Below are 22715 nucleotides of genomic sequence, written 5' to 3'. Positions count from 1 at the left end.
ATACCGATAAATCGGAGTGTGTAAGTGTGCCTGGATAAATGAAAGGAAATACATCGAAGACGGGAGCCACCCCTAAATCACCTCAGCGGAGTCTGGTTACTAGTCCTGGCGCAATGAATAAATATGTCACGCAAACGGGGGTAATGGAGAAACAACAGCTTGAAAAACAACATACAAGAAGTTCACAAGCTGAAAATAAAGACAAAAAGGAAAAAGAAAGGAAAAAGAAAGACAAAAGAAAAAAAGAAGGCAACAAGCGCAAAACAATTCTTTACATGACCAAGACATACCGCCGGAGGTGGAGATAGACCAACTAGTAGAACTAGAGCGCGAAACAGAAGGTACACAGACTCACCCGACCCAACAGGAAAACCTCCAATCTTTGCCTACAAAAAAGGAAATAATCTCTATGTTTGCAGCTCTAGAAAACTCCATGAAATCATAAATGGAAAGATTACACAATAATCTTGGCCACATACTGGAACGGGTAGAAAACATGGAAAAAAGATACTAATATAATAAAGAAATTAGAAGTAGAAATAGTATTCTTAAAAAAAGCACAACAAGAACAAGCATATAAAATTGAAGACCAAGAAAACAGACAGAAGAAATAAATGTAAGAATACGTGGAGTCCCGGACCCATCACAGCGAGAAGATCTTATAGATATAGTAAAGAAGATCTGTAATCCATTGATGAATAAAGACATAACTAACCCAATAAATATCGAAAGGGTTCATCGATTAAGGAAACCTAAGGACCTGCCACAAGATATGCCACGGGATATAATAGTGCGATTTCAAAATGAAGAAGATAAATATCAAATATGGAGAAATATAAGAGCAAACGCACCAATAGACTATGAAGGAAAGGACATTCAGATATTCCAGGACCTATCTCAAGAAACCCTAAGGAGAAGAAGAACCCTAAAACCTTTACTAGCAGTGCTGATTGACAATGGGGTACAATATAACTAGGCAGAAAGAATGGTCGAATAGGAAAACTGAGACATATCAAAGATATAACAGAATTTTGTAAAAATTTTGATATCCCAGTACCAGGGACATAGAGATGGGGTAGGAGGTGGAGGGGAGGGGGGAACGACTGGGGGACTGGTCCCCCCCTCTCCTGTAATGGGAGAGGGGGAGAGGATAAGTGAAGATAGATAAATATATGGGTGTTTTACCCTTTTTTTTTCCCCGGGTCGTTTCCTCCCTCTCCCTCCCGCTCGCCCCCCACTTTTTAGGGAGGGAGGGGGGAAAGGGGAGAGAGTTTGGGGGTGAGGGGGGACGGGGAGGTTTGGGGGGGGGGGGGACAAGATGCACCTGGCATGTTGGTTAATCGTCTCGCAAGTAATAGGGGAGATGGATTGCGACACGGCCAAACAGAATTCCACCCTAGGACAAAGGGACAAATGGAACAAGGGGGTTCCTGATAAAATGCCCTGGACCATGGGGTCAAATTTACATCAAAAGAGGGAGCAGGGAGGGGGGCGGGAACGATGGGAGGGTAAATCTGTTGGCCTGAATCCATTAAATGAATTAAGAAAGTATCTAGATTTGTCTAATGCCGGAGATTAAGATAGTAACATACAACGTGAGAGGAATAAATTCTCCTAAGAAAAGGTATAACATTCTCAAAGAGCTGGAGAGATATTGTTTTTTTGCAGGAGTCTCATCTATCCCTAGACTCCAACACTCGGTTAAACACAGCAAAGTTCCCAACCTGGTACTATGCAGACTCCCCAATCAAGGGATCTAGGGGGGTAGCTAATGGGATCTCGAAAAACGTTAATTGGAATGTAGATGGAATGAAAGTGGATCCAGAGGGGAGGTTTCTAATCTTAAAAAGGTAACATATCAAAGAAAAGATACACAGTAGCTAATATCTACTGTCCCAATAAGAGCCCAAAAAAATATCTAAAATGGGATTTTGAATACGCTAGAGAAATATAAACAGGGCCAAGTGATCTTAGCGGGTGATCTAAATTTTACTATGGATCCCAATATAGATAGCACAGGAAATTAAACACAGAACCCTAAAAAGGAAAATATACACACAACAGCTAGTAGATACATGGAGAATATGTAATTTGGGAAAAAAAAAGATTATACGTATTATTCCTCGGTTCATGGTATGTACGCGAGACTGGACTACATATTTGTAGACCATGAACTATTGGAAAACGTGGTAGATGCAGAGATAGGCAAATGCGCTGCGTGCTTACTTGACGCCGCAAAAGGGAGATCGATGGGCAACCCGGAACCAAGAAGGGAGACGGGGGAGCCTGGAGTTGGCAGGTGGGCACACGAAGGTGGGACGAGGTGCTGCAGCATCGAACCATAGTGAACCCATGGGGTACGGCCGTGGACTACAAACATCAGGCAGGGAGGAGCGGAGAATAAGTGGAAATCATCTGGAGGGGGGCCAGAGAGAAGGAATACAAACCCCAGGAGGCATGAAAGAGGACTGGAGGAATGGTGGAGTGAGAGGGGACAAAAAGAGACTCTCAATATTGGAAGGCACCCCAACAGAACAGGATCAGGAACCACAAGGACTCCAGGCTAAGGAAACAGCAGCAGCCAGCGAAGATGAGGAAACCAGAGATATAGTAGATAATGGGGGCAATCCACCTGAGGAAGAGCAAATGGAAAGAAGGGGGAAAGGCCAGGACCCCATGGGACCTCACGTTGATATATTTAGGAAAGAAATGGCAAAAGAGAGACTGGAAAACCCCATAAGGACAGAAAAAAATAAAGGAGGTCTTGAGGGGGTAGGGACAGAAAGTATAAACATAGAATGGGACCTTAGAGAGCATATAAAAGCCCTACCTACGAAGGCGGATATCCAACAGCTAATAGCTTCAGTAGAGAAATCATGTAAGCAAGCAGTGGAGGAATTAAGGGAGGAGGTGGAGGCAGTAGGTAATCGAATGGAAGGAATTGAAAATGTCCAAGAAGAGATGGCACAAGCAGTAGCGGAGGTTCAGGACACTATTAAATATCATGAGGAAGCAATGAATAATTATAGAGATCAAATGGATGAATATGAGAACAGGGATCGATGACAGAACATACGAATACGAGGCTTACCTGAAAAATATCATAGTAGCGACCTGCCAATGGTGGTGCAAAAGCTATTTTGTCAGATTATGGGAACAGCAGCGCCCGAATTTATCAAAATAGACAGGGTTCATCGTGTTACCTCTTTTGGAACTCAAAATAAAGACAAACCAAGGGATGTGATATGCAAACTACATAAGTATACCATAAAGGAAACAATAATTAGGATTGCACGGGACATCCCCACAATTGAATATGAAGGTGCTCACATCCTTCTGTTCCCCGACATAGCTCGCCGAACATTAATGCAGCGTAGAATGGTCAAACCACTGTTGGAAGCCTTACAGGCAGCAGACATTAGGTACCGATGGGGGTACCCATTTCGCCTAATAGCATCAAGGAATGGAAAAACAGCAGTACTCCGTACCAGAGACGATCTAAAAGAGTTCTTGGGAATATTAGAACTTCCATTTATAGATTTCCAAGATTGGAGAATAGCTAACATTAAGACACTAATCCATCGACCGGAGCCCTGGTCCCAAGTGGGAGGAAAAGGCTAAGGAAAGATCCTAGTACATTTCTGTATAAGAGGCTCGAAGTAGGGAAAGAGACTCAGGAAGAAAAAGAAACAAGTGAAGCCAGGAGGGAGGGGGGGGAGGAGGGGTCAGTTCTCAAACTCGCTATTTAATTTTGCAGAGTGTTTTTTTTTTCTTTTTTTTTGCTGGTCTCTTTGCTTGTTTTTTTTTTTTTTTTTTGTTTTTGTTTTTGTGTTTGCTCTCAATTAGGTGGGTCCCGTGGAAAGGGATTGTTTAAACTGCAATATGCAGAAGGGGGGGAGGGCTCGGGAGGAGCAAGGAGCAACCAAGCGGGCTCACCCTACCGATAGTTGGTACATTTTACTAAGTAAAGTGTTAGGTTGTGGTTATGGTTTTCTTGGTGTACATGGAGGCGGGGAACACGAGATACGGGGTAACAGATCAAGAATGGTATATAAATACCTAGAATAAAGAAATGGTTAAAACATTAAAAATAATGACTTATAATGTAAGGGGACTATGCTCACCCCAAAAAAGAGGCCGCTTATGGCAGGAACTAAATCATCATGCTGTGGATATAGCCTTTTTACAAGAAACACACTTTACGTCAGGATCTGTACCAAGGCTACCATTATTCCCATATAACAAGTGGTATCATGCCGTATCGCCCATTGCGAGAGCCAGAGGAGTATCGATAGCCTTTGGGAACACGTGCCCCCTGACATCCATAGAGGTGAATATAGACCCAGAAGGGAGATTCCTTTTCATTAAAGGAACACTGCAGGGACAAGGGTACACATTTGCGTCAATATACGCCCCAAATACACACACGGTTGAATTTTTGGGAAAAGCATTAAGAGAGCTAGAAAAATTTAGGGAAGGGTTTTTGATTTTGGGAGGGGATTTTAATATTATTGTGGACACTAAATTAGACACAACAACAGAGAAAACACCATTATCATTTAGAGCACTTAAACATGTAAAAAAAATTACTTCAAGCTTCACATTTGGTAGATAGCTGGAGGGCATTAAACGGAGAAAGGAAAAACTATAGTTATTATTCAAAGAGCCATAATGCCTACTCCAGGCTGGATTGGATTCTGGTAGACCAATACTATTTAGAAAATGTAAAAACAGTAAGCATCGAACCAATAACGATATCAGATCATGCCCCGGTGGTGGCGGTGATCTTCCTTACACACGCAGGCCAAAGGGAACAAACGTGGAGACTAAACGAATCATTATTGGATGATAAAAAAATACTAGAGGATCTCCAACGTAAATTGGTGGAATATTTTGACTTAAATACATCAGAGGAAATATCGGAGCAAATAGTATGGGAAGCTCACAAAGCGGTAGTTAGAGGCGAATTAATAGCACACGGAACACGAGTTAAAAGGGAGAAAAGAAAAGAGATAGAAGATCAGATGGAAAAAAAAAAAGGAATTGGAGAAAAAAAAACATAAGAGCACTTGTGAACCAGGAGATGCTAGGTGGCTGGGGATTTTGAGGGAGCAGCTTTCCAAATGTCTGGATAGAAGGGTCAGGGATAAATATAGATTCTTAGCACATAGATTTTATGAACATGGGAATAAATGCGGCCGATTATTGGCTAGACAACAAAAAAAAAAAAAGAGAGAACTATCCCATGTACACGAGATAAGAGTGAATAACAAACAAGTAAAGGATACGAAAATAATAGCCACGGAATTTCAACAATTCTATAAGAATCTATATGATATCCAACCCATTCTGAGGCAGGGGGAAGATAGGGGGAGGATAGAAGAGATGAGAGATTATATTAGCAGCTCTACAATACCAATGCTCCCACCTAGGATAATAGAAAAATTAGAAGAACCAATAACTAAAGAGGAAATAAGAAAAGCAATAGAGAATCTACCGAGGGGGAAAAGCCCAGGACCCGACGGGTTAACTAATTTATACTATAAGAAGTTTGCCCAAATTCTAGAAACACCCTTATGCAGATATTTTAATAATATAACTGCCTCTAACCCAATGTCCTCAGAAGCACTGTTAGCATATATAACAGTCTTACCAAAATCAGGGAAGGACCCACAGGAATGTGCTAACTACAGACCCATATCATTGCTTAATACGGACATCAAATTAATAGCAAAAATTATAGCTACCAGAATACAAGAAGAGGTAACACAATTGGTCCATCGTGACCAAACGGGCTTCATGAAAGGCAGAGAAACTAAAGATAACACCATACGAGCCTTAAATATACTCTATTGGATGCAAAATGGCCCAGAAGAAGTACCCAGAACACTGCTATCAATGGACGCCGAAAAGGCATTTGATAGAGTGGACTGGGAATTTATGAAGAAAGTGCTGAAAGCAGTAGGCATGGGAGATCGAATGATGGGATGGATAATAGCTCTATATGCAAAACCTAGAGCAAGAGTGAAGGTAAACGGTACTTTATCAGGCTGCTTTGAAATACGAAATGGCACAAGACAGGGGTGTCCCCTGTCTCCAATACTGTTTGCCTTGACTCTGGAACCATTTCTGTGCAGGGTGAGAGAAAATAAAGGTATAAAAAGGGATAAGAATAGGATCTGAGGAGCATAAGGTATCAGCATATGCTGATGACCTACTATTCTATCTGTCAGAACCACAGGGATCAATAATGGCACTAATGGAGGAGGTTCAGAGATATGGGAAAGTGTCCAACTTTAAAATAAACATGGAAAAATCCATAATATTACCCTGTCACGTACCCCCATTGATGTCAATGGCAATGAAGAATAACCTTCCTTTCAAATGGGAAAAAAAATCATTATACTATCTAGGAGTACATATTACGGCGGAGGCTAAATCCCTATATGAACTTAATTATGAGACACTAATAACAGAAATAATTAAAGATCTAAATAGGTGGAAGGGTTACTCTTTGACATGGTTTGGAAGGATAAACACCTTGAAAATGAATATATTACCCAGAATAATATATATCTTAAATACTGTACCTCAGGTCTTTTTTAAAAGAATACGCAAAATGTTTATATCTTTTATATGGAATGATAAAAACCCTAGAATAGCATATGATATCCTGCGTAGAAATAAGAAGGAAGGAGGAATAGGGCTCCCAGATGTCTTTATGTGATGAAGTCCCGTGACTCCCCTGATGAAGTCACGTGACCGTGACGAACACGCGTCGGGACGCTACCGGAAGTGACGCAATCGAGCTCGAGGCTCGTTTATACACTGCATTTGAAACTTGTCTGCTTATGAGTACATTACTGTTTTGCTGTAATAAACCATATGTGTTGAGAATTACTACACTATGGGGCTCCCTTCCTCCTTATTTCTTTAACCCCTTACATATGCACCAATTGCCGAGGTAAACCTACACCCCCCCCCACGCTGAGTGCTGCTGAGCAAATACTTAAAAGGGACCAACACAGCGTGATAGGCAGGAGACGCCAGGATCCGTGGATACCAGGATCTGTAAATATCGGGACAAGACCTCGAGGGATAAAGTACAGGAGTTCTGAGGATATACATATCACACGCTGTTACCTTACAGCTGTAAGGTAAGGGGACACCCATACTCCAACCACACAGGACCACGTGGGATATATTCACCTCTTTCACCACCATCACCGATTATATTGCTCTGTGCACTTATATACAGACACGGACATTATATGCGATTTGTCGATATATGCGACTTGACATAATCGCCACCGATTATCGCACAAAGCAGAATGGTCACACTCTGATATATGCTATTGTTATTTTTTATATAATTTCTTGTAGGTATCGTACACAGTTTTTTGATTAGTTTGTGGGATTTTCTTTACTCCCTTAACACCAATATTACTTATGTGTTTATTTTGATTTTCTGTCATTTTTTGCACAATTGAACTATTGAGCTGTTCACGGTCGCAGGAATATTGTTTTGATGATTATATGGTAGAGAACACCCGCACGGACCTTGTTCTACCACTTCTGTGACACTAGCACTTTATGCGACTTCTGGCAGCTACAACTCACCATTTCTTGCACATACGTTTTATCGAGTTGGTGATTGTTTTATACATATTATCCTATTTACCTTATTGTGTAACAGAATATTCCACACACCTTCTCACCTTTAGCACTGGCACTCCATGCGATTTTGTCAGCGTGAACAAATCGCACTGCGATTCACTATTCTTTGTGACTGCTTTATATATATTGTTTTATTTAATCTATGGTGTAGTTAATACTTTCATGATTCTATTTATTGTCTAGCACTGGCACTTTATGCGATTCTGTCAGTTATAAAATCGCATTAGGGATTACTTATTCCAAGTATTGCAATTTTTTCTTTTTTTTTCTTACTCATTACATTTGTCTCCTATCTTGAATATCATCATGCTATAGTGGTGAGAGTTGTCCACCACCCCCTTATAAAAATACGCACAACTTTTTATATACCTTTCTCTTACTGTATACGGGAATATATATATCACGCACAATCTTAGTGCCTATAGAATTTATTAAGCCTCCTAGGCCAACTCCCTATTATAGTACCGCGCATCACTACTTTTTTACCTTTTTACTCTGCTATTGGGACCCAAGCATCCCCATTTCAGTGTATGCAGCAGTACGATTATCGGATTCTTCCCTGATTAGGCGCAGGAATAACCCTTTTCTCATATATCTTAAATACTGTACCTCAGGTCTTTTTTAAAAGAATACGCAAAATGTTTATATCTTTTATATGGAATGATAAAAACCCTAGAATAGCATATGATATCCTGCGTAGAAATAAGAAGGAAGGAGGAATAGGGCTCCCAGATGTCTTTATGTATTATAAAGCAATGTCTATGGTACGAATACTAAACTGGTGCCATGACTCCTCAAATAAGGCATGAGTTTCGGTAGAAGAAAGTATGGCAGGCAGAAATTTAGCGGGGGCCCCATGGATACAGGCCACAAATAGAGCTCTATCAAAGTGGACATCACCACTAACACGGAATACGTTAGAAGTATGGGACAGATTGAACAAAAACGAAAAATATGCCCCACGTACATCACCACTGGCCCCACTAGGAGGATATCCATGGTTTCCACCGGGGGAAGAAAAGATAGTATTAGGCTCCTGGGGCTCAGGGGGGGATACAAGGTGTTTAAGATATGCTCCATTGGGAAGTCTACTCCCGCTGACAGAATTAATATTATTACAAGGAGATATACATATGTCGGGATGGAGATACTATCAAATGAGAGATTTCTTCAATAAATTAGAACCCCAAGTAAGACCACTGAGCTCCCTTACGATATATGAGAAGATGTGTATGAAAAAATAGAAAAACCAAGTAATTTACTATCCCAGATGTATAAAATTAGTCCATAGCGAACAAAACAGTACAACCCCTTATTTTATAAGAGAGTGGGAGAAAGAACTAAGATGCACATTTAGACCAACACAAATAAAAAAACTTATGGAAATGACGCATGCGACATCAAAAAGCGCAGCAATACAAGAAATGTCATACAAGTTTATAGCCAGATGGTACCGAACCCCAGCCAGAATAGCAGAGATATACCCAACAGCGGATGGGCATTGCTGGAGAGGATGTAGGGAAAAGGGGACATACCTTTATTTATGGTGGGACTGCCCAAAAATTAGGATTTTTTGGGAGGGAGTGGCTAAATGGATAGGGAGGACAACAGCAAAACCAATAGAAATGACACCCCTACAGTACCTGTTTCATGGGACAGAAGGATCCATTAAATCTTATAAAAAAGGAGTTATACCACATCTGCTGAATGCGGCCAAAATATTAATACCTAGATATTGGAAGCAGAAAGCATGCCCCGCCCTTCTGGAATGGAAGAGAGAGGTGGATAAAACAATGGAAGCTGAAAAATGGATATATGATATAAAAGAACAAGGAAAACATAAAAACATGTGGGCAGGCTGGAAGCACCACTCCAGAGAAATAAAGAGAGAGTAAGTCTTACCTAGATTAAAAATTTCGATTCCTTCCCGAGCCTCCCAGAGATCCCGGATAGGGAGAGGGAGGAAGGAAGGGAAAGAAAAAAAAAAAAAAATAAAAAAAAAGAGGAAAAGAAAGGAAAGGGAAAAGGAAAATAAAGAAACTGTTACGCAGACTCGTGTCCTCCAAAAGTACACCGTAGAAAGGGTAAAGGGGAAATATGAATCCGAACCACAACCTTTAAATTTTGTTGTATGTAGTATGTTTTAAGGTATATGGGAAGTGAATAAATGTTGGAAATGTAATTAGAGGAGGGGCTTGAGGGAGGGGGGCAGGAGGAGAGATAACCAATGGTGGAGACATAAAAATGAACAACACAATTTTTAGGAAATATATAGGAAGGTTGAGGACCTCCCTAAGCACAAAACAAACAATACACCAAGGGGTCACAGATGGAATAAACACGCAATAATGAAAAAATGAGCAAGGGTATTGGGGTTTTTTTTTTTATTATTATTTATTTATTTATTTTTTTCTTCTTAAATAAATAAAAGGAAACACAAGGGCACAGTAAAAACACATTAAGAAGGGCAACAACACAGGGGAGAAATTTAAATTTGCCCACACCTTTTTTATTTTTATTTATTTTTTTCTCACAGGTTAACTCTCCACCAAGTACCCCCTTCTCTCGGGCCACCACCTAACAATGTTATAGATATGTAATGGAATAGATGTTAGTAAATGTGAAGACATTGGGGGATGTGTTTAAACCTCAATGTCTTAGGACTGAATGTAATTGTTTGTAGAATCATTTCTCAAGAAAATAAAGATGATTAAAAAAAAAAAAAAAAAAAGAAGATGCAGAGATAGGAACCATCACTCTGTCGGACCACGCACCGGTGATAGTTAAAATCAGAGAGCACGAAATGGAGTACAGAAAAGAGACCTGAAGACTCAACGAGGCTCTATTAGAAAATGAGGAAACAGAGAACACTATAAAAATAGAGATTGAACAATACTTTAAAACCAATGACACAGCAGAAGTGTCTAAAGCTACTCTATGGGAGGCTCATAAAGCCCTAATCCGAGGGAAATTAATTTCCATAGGTGCCGGGAAAAAAAAAAGAAAGTGAAATGAAATTTAATAATTTAAAAAAAGAACTTCACGAGCTAGAGCAAAAGCACAAGCGACAACTAGACAAAAATATATACAAAGAGATCACCCAAAAACGTATATAACTAAATGACATGATGGAGCAAGAGTAAAGAAAAGTGTACAAAAATGTAGCTAAAGAAAGATATATGTGGGGAAAAAAGACGGGGAAACACCTGGCAAGATTAGCACGGGAAAAAAAAAGCCTCAAACTACATAGAAAAGATTAAAAACGAGCATGGGGAAATGAAATTCAGAACATCGGAGATAGCAAAGGCTTTTAAAACATACTATAGAGCTCTATACTCAATTAGGAATACCGAGACAGAAAAACAGAAGGGGATTAGGAAAACTAAAATTCAAGAATATTTAAGTGATACAGACTTACCCAAAATAACTGAAGAAATGGCTAAGAGGCTAGATGAGCCGATTACGCCAGACGAAATCTACAAAGCAATAAAGGAAACGCCGAACGGGACAAGTCCGGGACCGATGGTTTCACAATCAGGTACTATAAAGAAATTTAAACAGCAATTGGTCCCATAATTAAGTAAATATTGGAATAAATTGGGTGAGGAGGAGGTTCTGAGAAAAGAATCACTATTGGCAAACATAACTGGTATTCCAAAACCAGGCAAAGATAAATCTATTTGTTCCAATTACCGCCCTATAGCATTGCTGAATTTGGATACAAAATTATATGCGAAGGTACTAGCAACAATAAAAGATCTTATGCCAGAATTAATGGAGATCAAGTAGGATTCGTTCCAGGCAGGGAGGGCCGAGATAATAGTCTGAGAACTTTGCTACTTATGGGTAGAGATAAGGAAAGCAAGCCCTCAATGATATTCATTTCGATTGATGCCGAAAAGGCATTTGATCGAGTAGACTGGTGTTTTATAATGGCAACTCTCCAGAATGCAGGTCTTGGACTAAAAATGCTGAAATGGATAAATAATTTATAAACACAGCCTACAGCCAGAGTGGGGGTAAATGGGGGTATGTCATCCTCATTCGAAATGTTAAATGGGACAAGGCAGGGGTGCCCCCTCTCGCCCCCTCCTGTATGTGATCGCTTTGGAGCCATTATTGGCAAAGATTCGAAATAATGTTAACATAGGGGGGGGTCAGAATGGGGGGAGAACATAAGGTGGCGGCATATGCGGATGGCATACTCCTATACATGACCAATCCACGACTGTCTTTACCTAGTTTAATAAAAGAAATCAGGGATTATGGCGCACTTTCAAATTTTAAAATAAACCCAATAAAAACAGTGATATTGAATATAGGCTTAGATAACAGAGAAGAGAAAATTCTACAACAGGAATTCCCCTTCACATGGGAAAAAAAATATATATATATCTAGGCATAAAAATAACAAAGACGGTCCATGATTTATATCAAGCTAACTATATTCCATTGGTAAATGAAATTAAAACATTGTTAGGGAAGATAAAAAAAGGGACCAATTACATGGATGGGTAGAATATGTTGAAGATGGTGGTCTTACCAAAAATTACCTATAAAACTCCAAATGCTTCCAATCAACATTCCAAATAGTTTTTTTAAAGTAATAAAAACACTTTTCTTAAAATTTATATGGCAAAATAAAAAAAATCAAGGATAAATTATAATATATTAACCAGAAAAAAAAACAGAGGGGGAATGGCATTGCCAGACACTTATAGATATTATATTGCAATTACTTTGGCGAGACTGGTGAAGTGGACAAATTTAGGCACTAAGAAGAAATGGGTAAAAATGGAGGAGTCACTTATTGGATCACAATTACAAAAAAATATTTGGATCCCACCAAAATTTAGAAAAATTAGTAATAGGGCTCACGAAATCACTTTAACGACACTTAAAATATGGGATGCAGTACACCGGAGAAATAAATGGGTATACAATTCACCATTAATTCCACTTGAGGGCACGATTTTTTTTATTCCAGCAAATGGCACGCAATTAGGGAAACAAATGATAAATTTACAATTAAAAGATATCACGTCGGGTGGTGAGTTAATGATAAAACAAGATCTAATAAAGAAGCATAGTTGGCAAACTTTAAAGGAATGGGAATACCTACAGATTCAACATTTTGTTAACTCAATCCCAAAACCAATAAGGGACGAAAACACAGTAACGCCAATGGAAAAGCTTTGTAATGCAAAAATAACTGTAAAACATAGTGTGTCACGGGTATATGATATTCTTTCAGAAATAGAGGGGCGAGGGGCTATACCAGCTATAGTTAAATGGGAACAGGATATGAGTATTAAAGTAGACGAGACTCAGATGATTGACGCTGTGCACAGTTATGTATCGGATACAATGTCAGTTGAGGCCAATTATAAGTGCCTGATGAGATGGCATCTGACACCAGATAGATTACACAGAATAGACCCCTCCAAATCCATACAGTGCTGGAGAGAATGTAAACTACCTGGAACAACATTTCACATATGGTGGGAATGCCCAGAGATAAAACAATATTGACACTAGGGCTGAAACGATTAATCGATATTATCGATAATAATCGATAATGAAAATCGTTGTCAACGATTTTCATTATCGATTAGTTGGTCCGCACCATGTGATCCGCGGAGCGGGCCGCGGCCTTAGGAAAGACCGCGGCTTCGGCCTAGCTTCGGAGCTGGCGGCCATCTTGGTACACCCGGCGGCGGCGAGCTGCGTGCTGACGTCACCCCCAGCGCGGCGTTCAGCCTGTCAGCCCAAGTGAATGAATTCTGGAGCAGTCACGGTGTTCTTCTGTCCCCGCACATCCTGCGTGGCTGGACTACCGGTCAGTTCTCCCTGCTGTCTGTCAGTGTTGTTGTACGTGCAGGATGGGTTCCTCAGTTCTCACATTGCTGGGGTCTGTGTATGGGGGGAGGGGGATTACTCTAACATTAACCCTTTCCATACAGCCTGCCTTGTCAAGTAGCAGATTGAATAAAGTTCAGCCCTCAGAGACTTCACATCTTCCCTCCAACTTTCCTAAAAAGTCCTGACTTCTTCTGCCCCCCGCACATCCCCCGTCCTCTTCTTCTGCCCCCCGCACATCCCCCGTCCTCTTCTTCTGCCCCCCGCACATCCCCCGTCCTCTTCTTCTGCCCCCCGCACATCCCCCGTCCTCTTCTTCTGCCCCCCGCACATCCCCCGTCCATCCCCCGTCCTCTTCTTCTGCCCCCCGCACATCCCCCGTCCTCTTCTTCTGCCCCCCGCACATCCCCCGTCCTCTTCTTCTGCCCCCCGCACATCCCCCGTCCTCTTCTTCTGCCCCCCGCACATCCCCCGTCCTCTTCTTCTGCCCCCCGCACATCCCCCCCGTCCTCTTCTTCTGCCCCCGCACATCCCCCCCGTCCTCGTCCTCTGCCCCCGCACATCCCCCCCGTCCTCGTCCTCTGCCCCCGCACATCCCCCCCGTCCTCGTCCTCTGCCCCCGCACATCCCCCCCGTCCTCGTCCTCTGCCCCCGCACATCCCCCCGTCCTCGTCCTCTGCCCCCGCACATCCCCCCGTCCTCGTCCTCTGCCCCCGCACACCCCCCGTCCTCGTCCTCTGCCCCCGCACACCCCCCGTCCTCGTCCTCTGCCCCCGCACACCCCCGTCCTCTTCTTCTGCCCCCGCACACCCCCCGTCCTCGTCCTCTGCCCCCGCACATCCCCGTCCTCTTCTTCTGCCCCCGCACACCCCCCGTCCTCGTCCTCTGCCCCCGCACATCCCCCGTTCTCTTCCTCTGTCCCCGCACATCCCCCGTCCTCTTCCTCTGTCCCCGCACATCCCCCGTCCTCTTCCTCTGTCCCCGCACATCCCCCGTCCTCTTCCTCTGTCCCCGCACACCCCCTGTCCTCTTCTGTCCCCGCACACCCCCCGTCCTCTTCTTCTGTCCCCGCACATCCCCCGTCTTCTTCTGCCCCCGCACACCCCCCGTCCTCTTCTTCTGCCCCCGCACACCCCCCGTCCTCTTCCTCTGCCCCCGCACACCCCCCGTCCTCTTCCTCTGTCCCCGCACATCCCCCCGCACATCCCCCGTCCTCTTCCTCTGTCCCCGCACATCCCCGCTTTCCAGCGCTGCTGTGATTGGAGGTTGGGCTCTGCACATGCGTGCATCCATCTCCCGGCTTCGGGGTGCCCTTCGCTCCATTTGGAGGAGTCGGCCGAGTCACGTGTGGCGGGTCCGGACTGAGACTACGCCCCAGACCACCCCGGCACACCGAGGAGGAGCCGCTGTCACCATGAAGGGGTGAGAAAACCCGAGACACCGGAGGGGGGGGAGGGGAGTACTGAGAGGAGGTGGGGCAGTGACACCATGTGCGAGGGGAGGAATGTGTGTGTGCGCGCGTGCTTATATATATATATATATATATATATATATATATATATATATATATTTCCCCCCCCCCTTTTTTATCCGATTAATCGATTAATCGAAAAAATAATCGGCCGATTAATCGATTATGAAAATAATCGTTAGTTGCAGCCCTAATTGGCACAACATAATAGCCTACATGGAAATAATAACCGGTGAAAGAATACCATGTCCCTGGGCGTGTCTGTTCTTTGGGGTAGAAGAAAAAACTGGTAACCAATTAAAAAAAAAAAAATTAAAAAAAAAATACGTTGGTACCCTTTTTGCTTAACGCGGCTAAAGCCCCGATACCTAAAAACTGGTTACAAGTCAAAAAAACCCCTATCAGAGAATGGATACAGAGAATTGAATATATTAATAATATGGAATATTTAAGTAAAATGGAGGAAAACAAAATGAATAGATACTGGGCAATTTGGGAAAAGTGGAGATCATTCAAAAAGACGGAATATTTCATTCAGGCATTAGCGGAATTGGGAATGGATTCAAGGAGGGTCAACAGACCATGGGGAGGAGGGGTGGGTGGTTTGGGGTAAAAGGAAAATAGAAGGGTAAACAGGACATAAGTTGAAAGTGATTAAAGTTGAAAATATATGTACTGTATGAGATATTCTTAAAAAATATAATAAAATTTAAATTATAAAAAAAAAAAAAAAAGAAAAGGACTACTTTATGAGAAAGAGTCAGCAAAGGAATCTCCCTAATATTTTCAAACAGTGGTTTCTGAAGCACTGATAGCACCAGATTCAGATCCCACGGAGGCAGCGGTGGACGAACCAGAGGGGATACGTGTCGAACCCCTTGCACAAATGAACTCGCCAATGAGTCGCCAAGGGACATTGGAAAAAGACAGTAAAGGCCGATATCTGCCCCTTGATGGTGCTTAAGGCAAGTTTCTGATCCACTCCTTGCTGCAAAAACAGCAGGATCCTGTAAACTGAGTATGTGCACGGACACCACCTCATCTCCTCATACATGGAGATGTAGGCCTTCCACGTACGATGATAAATCTTTAGAGAAGATGACTACCGTGCCCTCAGCATAGTGGAAATTACTCTGACAGACGTCTGTCCCATAGCACCTGGCTTTCAACAGCCATGCCGTTAAAACCAGCTACGGTAAAGCAGGATGAAGTTTTGGAACCTTGTGATAGAAGGCCCTCTCGCATCGGCAGCCGCCAAGGAACATCCGTCACCAGTCGTACTAGGTCGGCGTACCTGTCAGGTACTAACCAGTGCTGAAAAGCTGAGAGTGGCTTCCCTTGCAGGTGAGTGCGCTATACCCCTGAAAGTGGCACAGAGGTTATCGGGCACGGAGAGGCATGGGTCACCAGCAGGTGGACAAGGCTTGCAAGGATATCTTCAAGCAAAGAGTAGACCCGTGCAGAGCAGACTACTTGCTGGACCGATGAGACACCCGGCTGGGACTCAAACACCTTGATCTGGAGACAGGAACTGGAGTTGGGTTAGCTGAAGAGGCCGAGGGTCAAATACAGAGGTCCGGGTATAGAATCATCCTTAGGTAGGCCAAGGTCATACACGAGGGTCAGGAAACTAGAAGGAATCCTGGAGCTGGCTGAGGATCAAACACAGGGTCAGGCAAAAGGTCAAACACGGGGTATCAACAATAGAAAGTCCTTCGAACAAAGGCAGGGGTCAAGCACGGAAGTCAGACAGAAGCAAAGTCCTTTGAGAGAAGCCGAGAGTCAAACATGGAGAAAACTCAGGCAGAGAAGTCCTTAAACAAGCCGAGGGTCAAGTACTGGAGAGATTAAGAGGTAGTCAAGACGATTTGGGTCACAACAGGCAGGCACAGGTACACAGAGCTTGGAACAGGAACACTAGACGCTGAAGAGACTAACCAGCAACTAGCAAGGGGCAGAGCTGCCTTTTATAGGCCCCGCCAGGGGGATCTCATGCTGTTGGTGCACGTGCCCACACCGATGCGCCGCATCACGCACCCGTATGCTCTGACCTGTTTGGATCGCGTGCCCGTATTCGCCGACCCGTCGGATCTCACACCAGTATGCGCTGGTGTGCTACTACACCACGTAGGCACACAGGGACGCGCCAATAGTGACAGGCTCTGATTCTACTATTCCTCTGACAGTACCAAGGATGCAGAGGCCAATCTGGGGCAATCAGAATCACGGGAATACCCTCAGCCTCCACTCTGCGTAGCAGCCGTGGCAGGAGCTTTAATGGAGGGAAGGCATAAATCGGCCAATAATGCCCTCATGAAGCCACCAATGCGTCTGACACGTCCGCTCAGGGGTCTCTTGCCTCTGCACCTTCCGATTGAGCCGAGAGGCCAATAGATCCACATCTGGTGTGCCCCACTTTAGGCAAACGAGCCCGAATACATCCGGATGCAACGACCATTCCGCTTGGTCCAGGTAGTTCGCCTGCCAGATTTCTACGCCCGAAATGTATATGGCCGACAGGGCCGGCACATGCCACTCTACCCACTGTAGGATGTGAGCGACCTTCTGTGCTGCAGCCAAGCTACTTGTTCCTCCTTGATGGTTGACATATGCCACCGCCGTGGCGTTGTCCAACTGGATCCTGACTGGACGCCCCAGCAGCCTCAGTGACCATGTGGAGAGGCACCGCCTGATCGCCCGAAGCTGGAGCACATTGATTGGCAGTTGGGATTCTTCCCATGTCCAAAAGCCCTGGGCCGACTGTACACCCAAAACTCCCCCCCCAACCGGTCAGGCTGGCGTCCGTTGTGATCACCATCCAAAGGAGAGGAAGGAACGGTCCTGGACTGAAGAGCCGGAGACCTCAGCCACCAGAGAAGGCAATCCCTAACTAGCTGGCTCACCTGAATTTGATAATCCAGGGATAATGGAGATTTGTCCCATTTTGACAAAATCTCCTTTTGCAAGACTCGAGTGAAATTGAGCGTATGGTACCGCCTCGAAAGTGGCTACCATGAGGCCCTGGACTTGCATGCAGAAGCGCAGCGTTGACCACCTGCGGTTCACCAACAACTTCACCGCAACTTGAAGAGTCTGCAGCTTGCATGAAGGGAGAAAAACTCTCGCTTCTGAGTAGTCCAGCAGTAAGCCCAGGTACTCCAGGCGTTGAGTCGGCACCAACTCCGACTTCTTTAGGTTCAGTACCCAACCAAACTCCTGGAGAGTCTGTATGGTGATTGCTACATCCTCCCTTAATTCTGAGGCGGAAGCTGCCCTCAGAAGGAGGTCGATTACGATCCCATGTTGCCTTAACACCAGAATTGGGGCCAACACCTTGGTGAAGACTCTAGGTGCTGACGCCAGGCCAAAAGGGAGAGCCACAAATTGGTAGTGCTCTTCCGACTGCAAATTGCAGAAAACCCTGATGCCCGAGGCATATGGGTACATGTAAGTATGCGTCCTTTGCACTTTCACAAAGCTGTTGCAGGCCTTGAGGTCCAGTATTGGACGTACCCCTTCCTTCTTTGGGACTATAAACAGATTGGAGTAGAATCCGTGAACCAGCGTTAGTACAGGTACTATAACTCTGCAAAGCAGCAGGTCCTCAGGGCTTTCCAAAGAGCCAGAAGCAGATGAAGGTTGGAGGGAAAAAAATCTGTTTGGTGGACAGTAAACTCTTGTATCCAGTTCAGAGACCCATTGGTCGGACAGTCAGGAGGTCCACCGAGCTGCAAACTCCCGAAGGCAGCCACCCACCCAAGCGAGAGTCGGGCTGTGGCAAACCTTCACGTGGTAAAATTTTTGCTCACCGACTTGTTTGGCTTGCGAAACCAGGGACGCTTTTGTCCTTCAGCCGGTGCCTTGTCGGATTGGGAACGCTAACCTGCCGACCCGGGAGGGTGAAAAAGCTGTTTGAGTGGAAAAAGAGGGCCCTTGCCTACAGCGTGGCTCCACATCCTTTCTGGACTGTGGGAGCCACGTGTTCTTCCCACCGGTAACATTTTTAATAATGTCGTCCACCGAGGCTCCAAATAGCCTCTCACCTTGGAAGGGCAAATCAGCCAGTGCTTTTTTTTTGCAGACCAGCATTTCAGCCAAATCAGGCACTGTAGCACCACTGCCGATATTGATGCTCTAGAGAGCAGGGGGACCGTATTCAGGGCCACGTTACAGACATACTTAAGGCCATGCACCAACTGATCTGCCGGTTCTACGTAGACCAGGGAAGTCTGTTGCTTCTCCAGCTCACGGTGCAATAACTTTGCCCATTCAGTAAGTGTCTGTGACACCAAAGCTGTGGCCAGCACGCTGACTCCACCACCATAAACAACTCTCCTGCCGGCAGGGTCCTTGAAGGCAGGAGTCCCTTCTACCGGAATCCTGGTTAATTTATTCAACCTGGATACCGGGGGGGGGGGGGGGTTGGGTCAATGCCTGGGAGGAGACTCCCATTTTTCATGAGGCTCTCCTCAAAGGGGTAACACACCGCCATTCTTCTCGGGACTGAAAAGGCCCGCTGCAGACGTCCCTATTTCTTATAGATGAACGTATCAAAATAAGTCAAATACGGAAACCCCTTAGGCGCCTGGGCCAGTTTGCTGGACCTAAAAGGGACCACCACCTCTGCAGATGTCCCTGCTGCATCCTGTATTTTCAGGGTATCCCGCACCATTGTCATAAGTGCTCCTACTAGCGCCTTTTCCTGCGCTAACTCGGAAACAGTCAGTCATTCTCACTGTCCGAGCGGTCCTGGACCTCATCCTCTGACACGTCAGAACAGGAGCCGCCTGTCAATGTGGGGCCGGAGTATGAATCAGAGCTTTCCCCAGAAAGGTGGGGGGGCATTTTTTCCCCCCTTGAGCCCACACACTGCTTGCACCCTGGAAACAAATGTCTCCAGGACCGCTGCCAAAGCGTCCATAGGCACCGCATTTTGTGCAGGTGAGCCGGTTGCAATAGCAGGGACGTCTGGGGGAGAATCGCCAGCTTCTGACGCCATGCTGACCCTCACTCGCCTGCCACAACTCAGGGACTTAAGGAAAGGAACACAAAAGCCCACTCTCCTAGCTGTTCGCAGACCGAGGGGACCCGCCGTCCTCTCTGCCCTATGTCAGTCACAAAGTGCTCAGAGTAAAACCAACTCTGTTCTGAAGTATAAAGACACCAGCACTAGAGGCAAACCGCGCTGAGGCTACAAGAAAATGGCTCCCGGCTGTTCTAGCAAAAAAAAAAAAAAAAAAAATCACCAAGAAAATGGCTGACAGCATATACACTGCATAAGGCCACAGGAAAATGGCCACGGCCCGCGCGACGGCCTCCCCTCATAGCAAAAAGCCCGAATATCACACTGACAGGAAAAAAGGGAAGAAAGAGCTGACCCTGACATAGGCACCCCCCCATGCCAATGCCCGGACCCCCTGCCAGGTACATACCCCGCATTGCATGCCCAATCACATTGCGGCCCCAGCAGGGGGAGGAGGGAATGAGGGATAGGGAGAGAGGAAAGGAAGAGTGAGAGACCCCCTAGTAGACATCCCAGGGAAAGCCCAGCTGCTCCATTCTGCCGAGGCAGTGGGAGCCGTACTTGCCCCTCCTGTCAGGACTGCTGGACGCATTCCACCACAGACCCATCACCCGAGCAGTATGGGGTGGCCGTTGGCCACGGCACACTGACACGGACAGCAGTAGCCCGGTTATGTGTGCATCCCGGGGAATATAGCCCACCGGCCGGCCCTGGAGCAGAAGTGGCATGTCGTGGCCGACCCAGCATAGTTACGGTCTGCTCACGCTCGATGGCCAGGCTGGGGAGACAAGGATCTATATTATCCAGCGTGTCACCCAGCCCGGCTGTTTATTGTAGATCACAGGATCAAAATTGAAAAAAAATTTTTTTTTTTTAATTCCCTAGGACCAATGGTCTCCTCAGGGAGCCAGGTCCTTCTACACTAGGCAGAAAAAAAAAACTGAGCTGCAGGAAGCAGGGTGAGGGGTTATAGCCAGTGTAGGGGTTTATTTTTTGTTTGCATAACTAGTGTGGTATAAATGGCCCCCAAGACATTGTCCACCTCTTCCAGTGACAGTTTGAACCAGAATGGCTTTCTGGAATCCTCTTCCAGAGCATCTCCCTCCGATTCTTGGGAGCCGGAGGCTGCGCTGTCTGGCTCCTCCTCAGCCTCTTCCCTCGAGACTAGTGGATGGTAATGCTGAATTGAAAGAGGAGCAATCTGAAGCTGCGGGATCTAAAACCCTTCAAAAAAGTTTTTAAAGGATTCAAACGTACTAGAAAAGTTTCTTTACTGATGCCGCTAGCTCAGTGCCCTGCTCAGTGGTATGTTCCTGTACTAAATTTGTTAATAGGTTCTCCACAGAGTGTTTTTCCCCCAGGAGTCCCTAAGTGTAGTCTTACAAGAGGAGCATGTGGGATTGCCTCACCAGGGCCCCCCCCCCCCCATGAACTTCCCTCTGACACCGGGACTCTTTCCCTACCCCCGTCCCATGGAGCAGTCTAGTCCCTTCCTTCCGCTTCCGACATACTGGTGCCGCCACCAGAGCTTGTGCTGTCTCCACTAGGGATGAGCCGAACACCCCCCCGGTTCAGTTTGCACCAGAACCTGCGAACGGACCGAAAATTTGCGTGAACGTTAGAACCCCATTAAAGTCTATGGGACTCGAACGGCCGAAAGCAAAAGTGCTAATTTTAAAGGCTAATATGTAAGTTATTGTCCTAAAAACGGTTTTGGGGACCCAGGGGACATGTATCATGGCAAAAAAAAAAAAAAAAGTTTAAAAAAAACTGCCTTTTTTTGGAAGCACTGATTTTAATGATGCTTAAAGGAATAAAAGTAATTTAAAACTGCTTGCGGCTTTAAATGTAATGTCTGGTCCCAGTAATACGGATAAAAATCAGTGACACAAACGGCATGGGTTAACAGGGGCTGAAAAATTGGGCCTTAGCCACTAGTGGCCGTCCCCAGAGCCATAAATGTTCTTACAAGCCATCAGCATGATCATTGAGGAAGAGGATAGTCACTCAGCATCAGCATAGGCAGTCTTCAAGGGATCTTTCATTTCCAAAAAAATTATTCGGTTACATCAGCATCAGCTGGTGGTGATCCAAGACTGATTAATTTTTATGAAGGCCAGTTGATCAACCAAGTCGGTGGACAGGCGCACTCTGATCGGTTACAAAGCCTCCAGCAGCACTGAAGGTGCGTTCCAAAAGAATGCTGGATGCAGGACAGGCCAGTAGCTCAATTGCATACTGTGCAAGCTCTGGCCAGTGATCCATCCTCAAGACCCAGTAACCCAAAGGATTTTTGGTGGGAAAGGTGTCCAAGTCTGATCTTGCCCCTAGGTATTCCTGCACCATGTAAAACAGACATGCCCTGTGTGATCGGCGGGCCAGCAGGAACACTGTCTGGATAAAGCAGGCCTTGAGAGGCAAGGAAGTCCTCCTTTTCCTGCCTCTGTTCTGCCTCAAGTGCCCTGTCCATTATTCCACACAGTGTGTGCTCCAACAGGTGGACAAGAGAGACAGTGTCACTGATGCATGCACCCTCACTGCTCACCATACTCGTGGCCTCCTCAAATGGTGACAGGACAGTGCATGCATCCCTGAACATGGCCCACTGGCATGGGGGGAAAAAAAAAAAAAAACCAAGCTCCCCTGACCCCGTACTGGTGCCATAGTCGTACAGGTACTCATTGA

The 22715-nt window shown here is 45.1% G+C and overlaps 1 protein-coding gene across 3 annotated transcripts in view; it reads right to left on the bottom strand.

Moving 5' to 3' along the window:
* Window positions 1-22715, bottom strand: part of FKBP6 (FKBP prolyl isomerase family member 6 (inactive)) — a 271222-nt gene that overhangs the window by 149798 nt on the left and 98709 nt on the right. The gene's annotated exons all lie outside the window — the stretch shown is intronic.

The sequence above is a fragment of the Lithobates pipiens genome, unplaced genomic scaffold, assembly GCF_037356315.1.
Source record: "Lithobates pipiens isolate NorthernLeopardFrog02 unplaced genomic scaffold, aLitPip1_a1.2 Scaffold_16, whole genome shotgun sequence".
Taxonomy (NCBI): Eukaryota; Metazoa; Chordata; class Amphibia; order Anura; family Ranidae; genus Lithobates; species Lithobates pipiens.
Note: the sequence above shows the minus strand (reverse complement) of the source record. Positions and strands in the feature narration are given on the sequence as shown.